This window comes from Elephantulus edwardii, unplaced genomic scaffold (genome assembly GCF_000299155.1).
Source record: "Elephantulus edwardii isolate Elephantulus edwardi_28Jun2011 unplaced genomic scaffold, EleEdw1.0 scaffold00233, whole genome shotgun sequence".
NCBI classification, from domain to species: Eukaryota; Metazoa; Chordata; class Mammalia; order Macroscelidea; family Macroscelididae; genus Elephantulus; species Elephantulus edwardii.
Window position 1 is genome coordinate 2,719,080 of NW_006399983.1, and position 11,089 is coordinate 2,730,168.

Consider the following 11,089-nt stretch of genomic DNA (forward strand, 5'->3'; position numbering starts at 1 on the left):
GACTGAGATACCTCACTCAGCATAATGTCCTCCAGGTTCACCCATTTTGAATGGTATTCATTCTTAAGAATTATGTAGAAATGTTTTGTATTCTAGGTAGATTCATACAATAGAAAACCTTTGTTGTTCAACAACAGCAACAGATATTGGATTCTTTGTAGTTATAGGAGAGAAGCAGGATATATTCTTCCTTAGTCAGATAAACCAGAATAATCTGAGGAGATCAGATAAGGAGCTTACAGGGTTTTAGAGAAGTATGGGACTGTTCAAGTCTTATAGACTGATGTACAGATCAAACCAGATAGAATATAAGTGAAAGAGTTTGCTGGAATCATTTTTCTTCATTCATATGCAACGATCTAATCACTGTCAAGTCAGAATAAGCTCATAACTGACCATTCATTTGGTTTTTGAGGCTGTAAATTGCATGGAAGGAGATTGCCTATCTTTCTTTCACAGAGCAGCTGGTGGATTCGAACTACCAAAGAGGTGCAGGCTTTAGATGAGCAGTTCAACTCTCTATGGACTGAGATATTAGATGTTGTCTTGTTGTTATATGCCATGAAGTTGGAATCAACTCATAGTTTACTTTCTTGTATGTTTTGAGAGGCTTTAAATCACAAGGGAAGAAATCACTCATCATCATCATCCCATGGAAATGCTGGTGGATTTGAATCACATATCTTTGTGCTGGCAGCACAACTTCTTACCACTTGATCACCAGAGTGCCACTGGATAGTGGTCCCTTACTTATTTGTTGCTCAATAGATCTATTGAATTTCTCAATATTCAACAGATAGGAGCTGACTTCCTCTTGACCCCTGTTGCTAGTTGTTTTCAAGTCAATTCTGACTCACGGCAGCATCGTGTGCACCTGAGTCGAACTGATCTGTATATGATTTTCAAGGCTGTGACCTTGGCTCAGGTCACCATGCCTATCATTTAAGACACTTCTGCTAATTGTTCATGGTACCCTCAAGTCAGAACCTACTCATAGCTAATCTTCCAGGGGTCTTTCAGTGGCAAAATAACATGAGATGAGCTTGCTCATCTTTCTGGTGGATTAGAACCATGTACCTTTGAGTTGGCAGCCCAGCTCCTTACCACTAAGCCCCCGAAGCTATTTGCATCATCTAGGACTCCTCATTCTGACTCCTGGCCAGTAAGCTTCCCAGAGCTGTGTGAAGGGCCTTGTATACCCTAATTTCTGAGTTTCAGAATTTCAACAACCCCCTGAGTCCTTTCTGAAGGTGACTTCTTTGTTGTTTAAATACTCAATGACTCTGTGTGCTCTCAAGTTTCTATGTGAGGACTGAGCTGTCTGAGCATGATCTCAGACACTCCATGCAGCCAATGAAAATTTGATGTCTGCAATAAATCCTATCTTGCTTAATGTAGTTGACCCCTTTGTCCACAGGAGCTAATACCCTTTTGGGAAATGCTGTGATTTAACCTGGAATGTCGGAGGAAGGGAGGGCAGTGAGGGAATGAGAGACTTTGCCATACAAACCCCCTATCTCCAACCACTTAATAAGTTGGCTGAAAGCCACAATCAATACAGAACCATCAGCCTGGCCCCAACCCCTTGCTGCCTTCCCAATCAATCAACAAGATTTAGTAAGCCACCAGTTGGAATTCATGTCGTTTAAAAAGCGTGGGCTTCTAGATCTGTCCCACAGAGGCTGATTAATCCTCCCTTGGGCACTTTGATTAGCTTCCATTTGGAGAACAGTAGCCTGGTGGTGGAGGTCCAGGTTCAGCTGTTAGATTTTGCAAATGTACACCTAGGAAAAGAAGGCATTCAGCACACCACCCGCTGGTCTCCACACTTCCGCACCAAGAAAAGAATCTTTTCATCAATTACTGACACATCTTTAACTCATCTTGGCTGTAGATATGATTAGAAGAAAAGATAACCATTAGACGCTTTTTAGTCTGCCAAGTCTTCTTACATTTATTCTTTTTGCATCTGTTCTTATGACAACTTGAGGAGGTAGTTAGAATTATACCTCAATTTTTGCAAGAGAAAACTGAAGAAGGTCGTCTCCTCTTGTCAACAGGAATCCAGAGCGAGCCTTATGCCTTGAGCCGCTGCCCACCAGGCAAGATACTCTCCCTTGACAGGCATTCTAAATGCACCTGTAACACCCAAGACTCCCCAGCCTCCTCACCACCAGTGAGTAAATCCCAGACTCCTACCTTCCTCCAGACTCCAACATTCTTTTTTGTCTTGAATCCTACACAACTTATCTCATTTTTTCATCTCCATTTGAGACCACTATCACAGAAAGACCTAGATTCTCAGATCTCCTGAGCTCTAGCCCACTAAGCCCCCTTCCTCCCCCAGAACTATCTCCTGTGACCTCTGGAATGCCTGGCTCATCATCAGAAAAAGAAAAAAACCCCTTTATCCTCATGCTCTTCCTTGAGGGCTGTTTCCTCTGTACCCTCCAAGTGGTGGTCATCTTTCTCAGGTCCCTCCTTCATCTCTGTGGACCATCTCTTCCTCATTTTTGTTTTCTTATTACCTTCATTAAAACACTTTAATGTACAATACACACTTTAATATACAATAAGGGGATGCTCAGCACAATATCACTAAAAGAGGGAAGAAATTAAGAATTATACCAAAGGGAAGAGTGTAGTTTCAATGTGGATGTTGTAATTAATGCCATAAAAATATATAATGATATTAAGAGTTCAGGAGAGAATAAAGTTGGTCGAGTATAAAAAACAAAAACGAACAAACCAAAGCACTCTTACATTTTGCTCGCTTTGATCAGCCAGTTTATATCAGCCAATCTCTCTCTTCCAATGTTCCTTTCCTCTATCAAGGTTTTAGTTCTGTCCTCCCACTTCCTGCCTGTTCTGTACCCTGGAAGACTATCTCACTCCCTCCAGCTCAACTAGCTTCTTAATTCTTGATGATTTCCACATACCTTTGGGTATTTTTCTTGGTACCTGCGTCCCTCTCCTCTACTAAGCTTATCTCCCACTGTACTTGGCCATTCACTCTCATAGCCAAATGAGTTAGAAAACTTAGATCCACACAGAAACTTGCACACAGATGTTGTCAGAGGCTTTATTCTTAATAACCCCAAACTGCAAGCAGTCAAGGTATCTTCCAATAGGTGAGTGGGTAAACAAAGTAGCTAATCATTATAATAGAATACTGCTCAATGATACAAATAAATCAACTGTCATGACACATGGTGGGACCTTAAATGCATATTACTAAGTGAAAGTGTGTCAGAGATGTTGAGAAATGGTACAGAATAGTGAAGACTTCAGATCTGTTGTTCAAAGGGTCACTATGAGTTATACTCAACAGCACTTAAAATCAAGGAACTCACAAAATATTAAACAAAACGGGGACCCTGGAGGACATTATGCTGGGTGAAGTATCTCAGACACAAAAGGACAAATACTGCATAATGCTACTGTTATAAAAGGGGACTGACATGGGGGTTGGGGGAAACTAAGAAAAGGGGATAAATAATGTGCACTGCATTGAAACAGATGAGGGAAAAAACGGTTTAAAAGGAACATATGATTAGGTATTATTTGCATGACAACAGTCCAGAAAAGAGCTACATAGCAAAGTAGACTGGGGGAGAGGGAGAAAACAACAATAAAATATTTTTTTTCCCTAAGAGATAAGTGAACTGGGGGTGTGGTGGGGAGGAAGGAAATTGTGCAACAATGAATGAATGGAAATCCAAGTTCTCTATAAACTTTCATTAAAAATCTCAATTTAAAAGCCACACAAAAACAACAGCAAGTGAAAGAAGCTCCCTGGGTGGTATGATTAAGCACTTGACTAGGAACTGAAAAATTTACAGTTCAAACACACTCAGAAGCATCTCAAAAGAAGGGCCTGTCAATCTGCTTCCAAAAGGACAGTGCTGGGAAAGCCCTATGCAAACCTCCATCACGAAGCACAGGGGAACAGCTGGACTTCGTATGAGTCAAAGTTGACTCATTGGCTGTTGGTCAAAAACAACAACAACAAAAACCCAATCCATAAGAGCAACAAATCATGACCTTCCAGAAAAGTCAAAATGATAAATCTAAAAGCTTGTTGCTGTCAAGTTGACCCTGATTTGTGGCAGCTTTGTGGATTACAGAGTGTGAACTGCCCCTCAGGGTTGGGGTTGGGTTTTTTGTTTTTGGTTTTTTGTGGTTGTTGTTGTTAAAATCTTGATGGTATAGTGGCAAGGAGTTGCATTGCCAACCCAAAGATGTGTGGTTCGAATCCACCAGCTACTCTGTGGGATAAAGCTGTGCAATCTCCTCCTCTATGACCTACAGTCTCTGAAACCTTGCTGGAAGGTCAGCTATGAGGCAGTTCTAACTTGATGGCTATAACAACTACAATAGCAATTTTTATGGAAGCAGGTCAGCATGCTTTTCTTCCATGTTACCTCTGAGTGAGTTTAAGCCTCCAGCCTTTATATGTTGACAGCCAGTGGTTACCAGAGGCTCAGGAGGAGAAGAGATGGATGAATAAGTGGAGCCCAGGACAATGAAACTATTCTGTACGAAATGCAATGGTGGGAGAGGACAGTAAGCCTCTTTAGAAACCCACAGGACTATAAACACAAAGAGTGAACTTTAGTGCCAACTATGGGCTTTAATTAATTTATTGATTTAGTGAATATATTTGATGAGTGCATTTTATTTTATTAATGTATTTGGTTTAATGTATTAACATGGCTCCCTTAATTGTAACTAATACACCACTCTGATGCTAGATGTTAATCATAGGAGAAACTGTGTAAAGGGGAGATAGGGTGTATGGGAACTTTGTACTTTCTGCACAGTTCTTTTGTAAACCTAAACATACTCCTGTTTAAACTGTCTGTTAAGCAAATGAAACAAATGACAAACTGAAGTTCACCTGCAAGCTGAGTTTGACCATGGACAGAAATTCTGCTAACTCTGGTGGCCCCAAGATGTTCCCCTCCTTGTCTTTCTAGCTCTATGCCTTTCCCTGAGGCCCCACCCAGCTTCCCCACTCCAGCCTCCCAATCAGATCAATCTTTCCTTCTTGGTGCCAGAGAACCAATTTTCAACGTGAGCTCTGACTGTCTGCAGTGGTAGGGAGGGGAGGGGCTCATGCATTGCCAGGAAGTGGAAGATGTGAGCAGAGAGCTAAGTTGGTATTTTTCACAATTAACACTCTAATGGGTCACTTGTCTAATGAGGAACATGATAGAAGATTCACAATGACATTTCCAGAGCGCTGGGGAGCAGGCTTGTGAGGAGCTGGCTCAGCTAATTACTCAAGTTTCAAGTTTGCTACTGATCAGAGTGCAGGCTGCGGTGTCAGCAGATACTGTCCAGGTGCTAGGATGCCAGTGAACGTGGCCTTGGACTTGATGCTATTGAAGAGCCAATCAGTCTACATGTGAGGAGAGTAGAAACATGCAGATGGAGTGGGAGAGGGGAAGGGAAGAATATGCCCAGAGAGACAGATAGTGCTCATGCCAGCTCCATCCAAGGTCCCAACTCACGTCACTTTTAGTCACAGGAATGGAGACTAAGAAAGGGTACCTCCGGAGAAGGTGCCTACTTCACTACCTCAGTATCAGACTGACACGTTAGATGAGACTTACTTAGGACTCAGCATGTACTTGAACTTTGTGGTGGTGGTGTTGTGAGAGGAGGTTGTGTTTGTTCCGTGCTGGCTAAGGGCTGGGCTGTACACAGGCTGACGTGAAGCAGGCCTCCAGATCTCTGGTTCTGAATGGAGGACACTGTTCACCACCCTGCTCTCCCAGCCTTGGGTTGCCTGAAGGAGGCTGTGTCCATGCTGAGGGCGGTAACGAATGGAGCTCCTTTACGTGCTTTCTCACTCATTTATTCAAATACTCCTCATTTACAGTTAATTATCAAGTATCTTTTATTGCCAGCACCTTTCTGACACTAGGATTTCAGCTAAAGGAAAACACAGTAGAAAGCCTGACCTCCTGAAACTCACATTCTGAGAGGCAGACATCGAAAAAGCAGACAGATCCTACAAGTTAGACATGTCATACAAGTAGATCATATACTATGAAACTGGAGACGATACGTGTTTTCAGGAATAAGAAATCAGATTAAAAGATTAAAGGCAATATATTTTAAGAATAAAGTAAACGACACTTGTCAGATTCTCGAGGTGTGGGAAGGTGGGTCCGACCAGACATGCACACGCACTTGCCCGCGTGCTGAAGGGCGGAGCCACCTAGGCACGTGGTGGGGCGGGAGACGCGCTCGGGGTCCAACTTCGCCCTTGCGAACTGTGCGGGAAGCAGAGCTTTGATCTCTGGTCCTTTTCCCGCCTCCACCTGCTACCTACAATCCCAGAAGTGCTCCTTTGCCCCCTTTCCAGCTTTTGTCATGGCTGCAAAGGCTGGACTTGTACGCCCTACTTCTTCTATTCATTTCATTTGACTTAAAACACTCTAGGCGCCTACTCTGCCCACTGCACTCCAAATCTTTTGGTTGGTTTGAATCTACCCAGTGGCGTTAGTGAAGAAAGACCTAGAAATCTAGTTTGTGACATGGCAGCTACTGAAAACCCTTTGGAGCAGTTTTGCTCAGAAACACACCGCTTGCTGTGAATTGGAATGAACTCTGTTGCAATGGGTTACTGCACTCGGAGGTTGGGAGTGAATCCCATGTCACATCTTCCCTATGCTTGTAGATTTGGCCAACCAGGGACAGGCATGCTTGTAGGCTCTTTTTTTATGCATCTACAACCCGGGGAGCAGAACATAAAAGGAGTTTGAATCAGCTAGAAACAAAACCAAAAAGATCGTTGTGAATATGACTTCTCTCCAGGGCAATGTTATTGATTAGAGCCTGCCTCTCTGTTCTCTTCCTTTATTTCCCAATTCTTTAGTGAATTCAGCCCTTCTTGGAACATCAAAACTCTTGTCCACCTAGACGACTTCAGTCAAATCCCTGGCCCATGGGCAGACTTCACAGGACATATCCTTCTGATGGACTTGAAGCGTCAGACAGTGGAATGCACTTAAGGTGGGTTTTTTTGGTTGGTTGGTTGGTTGGTTTTTTCCCCCTAGGAGCCTAGTTTCTTGGATTAAAAGAAGCTTTGCGTACACATTTTCTGATGTCCACAGGGTACTTGAATGTCATGACTGGTACTCCATATGGCTTTCCTCTTTCTATCCCTACACCTCTTCCTCCTTACCCTTCTCTCCCTTGTATAGGTCTTACCTAGAGGAAGGGACAGTTTATGCCAAGTGACCTTTTGGAATGAGCAATGGTTTACAGCTGTACAACTCTGAGTTAAAAATCTAGAAACCAATTTAATAATTTTTTTAAAAAACCCAACATTTTTTTAAAATGTCCTGGATATATAGATACCTGTTGTTCTGTGACATTGAGATGAATTCGACTCATAGCTGAGTAGAAAATGTCAATATGTCAAAAGAAAGATCAGAAAGACACCACCTCCAAAGGCAAAGAAAGCAGAGAGGGAGAAAGAGCAAGTAGACGGCAGTATGACATGCCACATGAAGGTCTATGATTCTGAGAACAGCTGAATCTTTTGGGTTTGGAAAGGAAAAGGTTGTTACTGAGATTTGGGAAAGCACTTTCAGAAGAGAGATTGGGCAGCATGAGTGAAAGAGAGAATGGAGAGAGGGGATATGGAAATAGTCTCTCTTACACACACACACACACACACACACACACACACACACCCTCATTGTCAAGGTGAACTGACCCATAGCTGACACTCCAGTGGGTTTTCAGAGGGGTATATGTAAATATATCACAGAGGTGGAGATTGCCTGTCTTCTACAGAGCCACTGGTAGATTAGAATTGCTTGTTTTTAGGCTGATAACACAACTCCTTAATCGTCACCACTGGACCAAAAGACAACATCAGGAGAGACAGAAAATATAGAAGTTGTCAAAGATTTCATTTTACTTGGATCCATAATAAACATCCGGGGTACTAGCAGCCAAGAATGCAAAAGACCTGTTGCATTGGGAATGTCTTCTGTCGAAGATCTCTCCAATGTGCTAAAGAGCAACAATATCAGTGTAAAGACTAAGGTGAGTGTGTTCAATTCCTTCTAATGCATCTGAGAATTGAACAGGGAGCAAAGATGACAGAAGAAGAAAGGATGCCTTTTAATTGTGATGTTGGCAAAGAGTGCTGAATATCCCACAAACTGCCGAAGAACAAACAAGTTTTCCTGGAAGGAAGTACAAGGGTGCTCTTTTTAGGCAAGGATAGTAAAACTTTGTCTCATTTTCTTGGAGCATGCTGTTAGGAGAAGCCATACTTGGGGGAAAAGATATCATGCTGGGGAAGTTGAGGATCAGAGGAGAGTTAGACCAAAAGAAAATTGACACAGTGAATGTGACAACGGGGTTAAGCATAGCATACTGTGAGGATAGTGCAGGATAGGGTGGGCTTCAAGTCTCTTGTTCATAGGATCTCTGTGAGGAGGAGTAGGCTTGATGTTGATGGCACACGACAACAGCAAATAAATGTACATACATATAAAATTATATATAATCTTCATAACAATTCATAAAGCAGGTATTTCTATTATTCTGTATGTGCTGTACAGAAATCTGAGAAACAGAGAGATCCATTAGCACGTTTCTGAATCACAAGAACTCGGAAGCTTGCCTTTAGTTAGAGGTCATGGTGATGAAACGCTCCCCAGCAGTAGTCTGTAGTCAGAATCAGGTTAGAAAGTGAATTGAACTCATGGAAAGAGGGTTTTCAGAGGTAGTGAATTGCAGGGAAGGAGACTGGCCATCTTTCTCCCATGCAGCAGCTGGTGATTTCAGCCTCATGTCTCTGGGTTGGCAGCTCCTTATCACTAGGCTAGCAGAACTGCCTATAGAGAGTGCTGGTATTCACACAAACACATACATGTTGTTGTTGCTGTGTACTGTCAAGTTGTAACTGTCCCATGGCTGACCCTCCAGCAGGTTTCCGGAGGAAATATATTACATGGAAGGAAATGGCCCATCTATTTCCCCAGCAGAGTAGCTGGTGCATTTATTTGAACTGCATGCCTTTGGAATTACAACACAGCTTCCTATCAGAGCTCCCTATCATAGATACATATAAACATACATATATAGATAGCTGTTGTTGATATTGTTAGATGCTGTTGAATATGACTTATAGTGACCCTATCAATAGTCGACCTGAATCATGCCCTGTCCTATGCCATCCTTATCATCTCTGACACACTAAGGTCCATTGCTGAAGTCACTGTGCCAATCCATCTCTTTAGGGGTCTTTCTCTCCTTCACTGACCCTCTACCTTTCCAAGCATGATATCCCTTTCCAAGAAATAGCCTAGCTATATGTGCAAAGTATGAAAGACGAAGTTTCGACATCTTTGCCTCCAAGGAGCACTCTTGTTTCATCTTTTTCAAGATATATCTCTTTGTTCTTCTGGCAGTCCATGGGATATTCATACTCTTCTCTAGCATCTCAACTCAAAGACATCAATTCTTCTTCTGTCACCATCCAGCTCTCTGATGCATAGCAGGTGATTAAGAAGACCATGGCCTGGATCAGGCATACTTCAGTCTTCAAACTGACATCATTGTTCTTCAGCATTTTGGAGAAGACTCTGACAGCAGACTTGCCCAATGACAAGGGTTTTGATCCAAGCAAAGTGAAATATTGACAGCTTCAATCATTTCTCCACGTATCATAATTTTGACTGTTGGTCCTGTAATAAGGACCTTTGTCGTCTTGAGGTTAAGATATGTTTTATATCAAAGACTGTAGTCCTTGATTTTCTGCAGTAAGCATTTCATATCCTCTTCACTTTAAGCAAGCAAAGTTGTGTCATCTGGAGAACAGGCTGTTGATAAGTCTTCCTCCAATCCTGCCATCAATTTGAGTATGACCCAGAGATTCTGTGAATAATAGTTCTGAACTCTGTCTTATTGCGTGTCATCCTTATCGTTTCTGACACATGAGCCCATTACTGTAGTCATTGTGTCAATCCATCTTCTGAAGGGTCTTCCTTTCTTCTGACTACCATCCACCTTTCCAAATATTATATCCCTTTCCAAGGAATAGCCTCTCATAACAATATGTCCAAATTATGTGAGATGAAGCTCTGCCATCTTTATCTGCAAGGAGAATTCTGGCTGCACTTTGTCCAAGACATTTCTGTTTGTTTTTTTGTAAGTCAATGGGATGTTTATACTCTATTCCAATACCACAGCTCCAAGGCCTCAATTCTCTATATCTATCTTATCTATCTTATCTATCTATCTATCTATCTATCTATCTATCTATCTATCTATCATCTATCTATGAAGATATATAGAAAAAGATAAACATAAGTAAGAAAAACATATTGTTGTTGTTGTTATCATGTACCATCAAGTCACCTGTGATTCATAGTGACCCTAAGCACATAGCTCTGAACCCTGCCCTATCCTGAGCCAGTCTCACTGACTCTGACACACCTAGTTCCATTGTCCTAGTTACTGTGTCAATCCATCTCACCTAGGGTCTTCCTCTCCTGTGCTGTCCCTCCACCCTTCCAGGCATGATGTCGTTCTCTAAAGATTGGTCCTTCTTGGCCACATGCCCAAAGTATGTGATGGAACTTCAAAATTTTTGCCTCCAATTAAAAACTTGGTTTCATCTTCTCCAAGACAGACCTCTTTGTTCTCCTGGTAGTCCATGGTATGTTCAATACTCTTCTCCAGTACCACAACTTAAAGGCATCGATTATCTTTCTGTTATCCTTAGTCGTTGTCCAGCTCTCTGATGCATAGCAACTAATCACGAAAAGCATGGCCTGGAGCAGGCGCACCTTAGTCTCTGAACTGACAACATTGTTCTTTAGCATTTTGGAGAGGTCCCTCACTGCAGATCTCCCCAGTGCAGTTATCTTTTGATTTCCTGACTGCTGGTGCCAAGAGTGTTGATTGTGGAGTGCTGCCAATTGGCAAAATGGTGAGAATCTTTGTCTTCTTGATGTTAAGCTTCAATTTATATTGAAGACAACAGTATTTAACCTTCTGCAGCAAACACTTCAGGTCCTCTTCAGTTTCCACAAACAAGGTTGTGTTATCT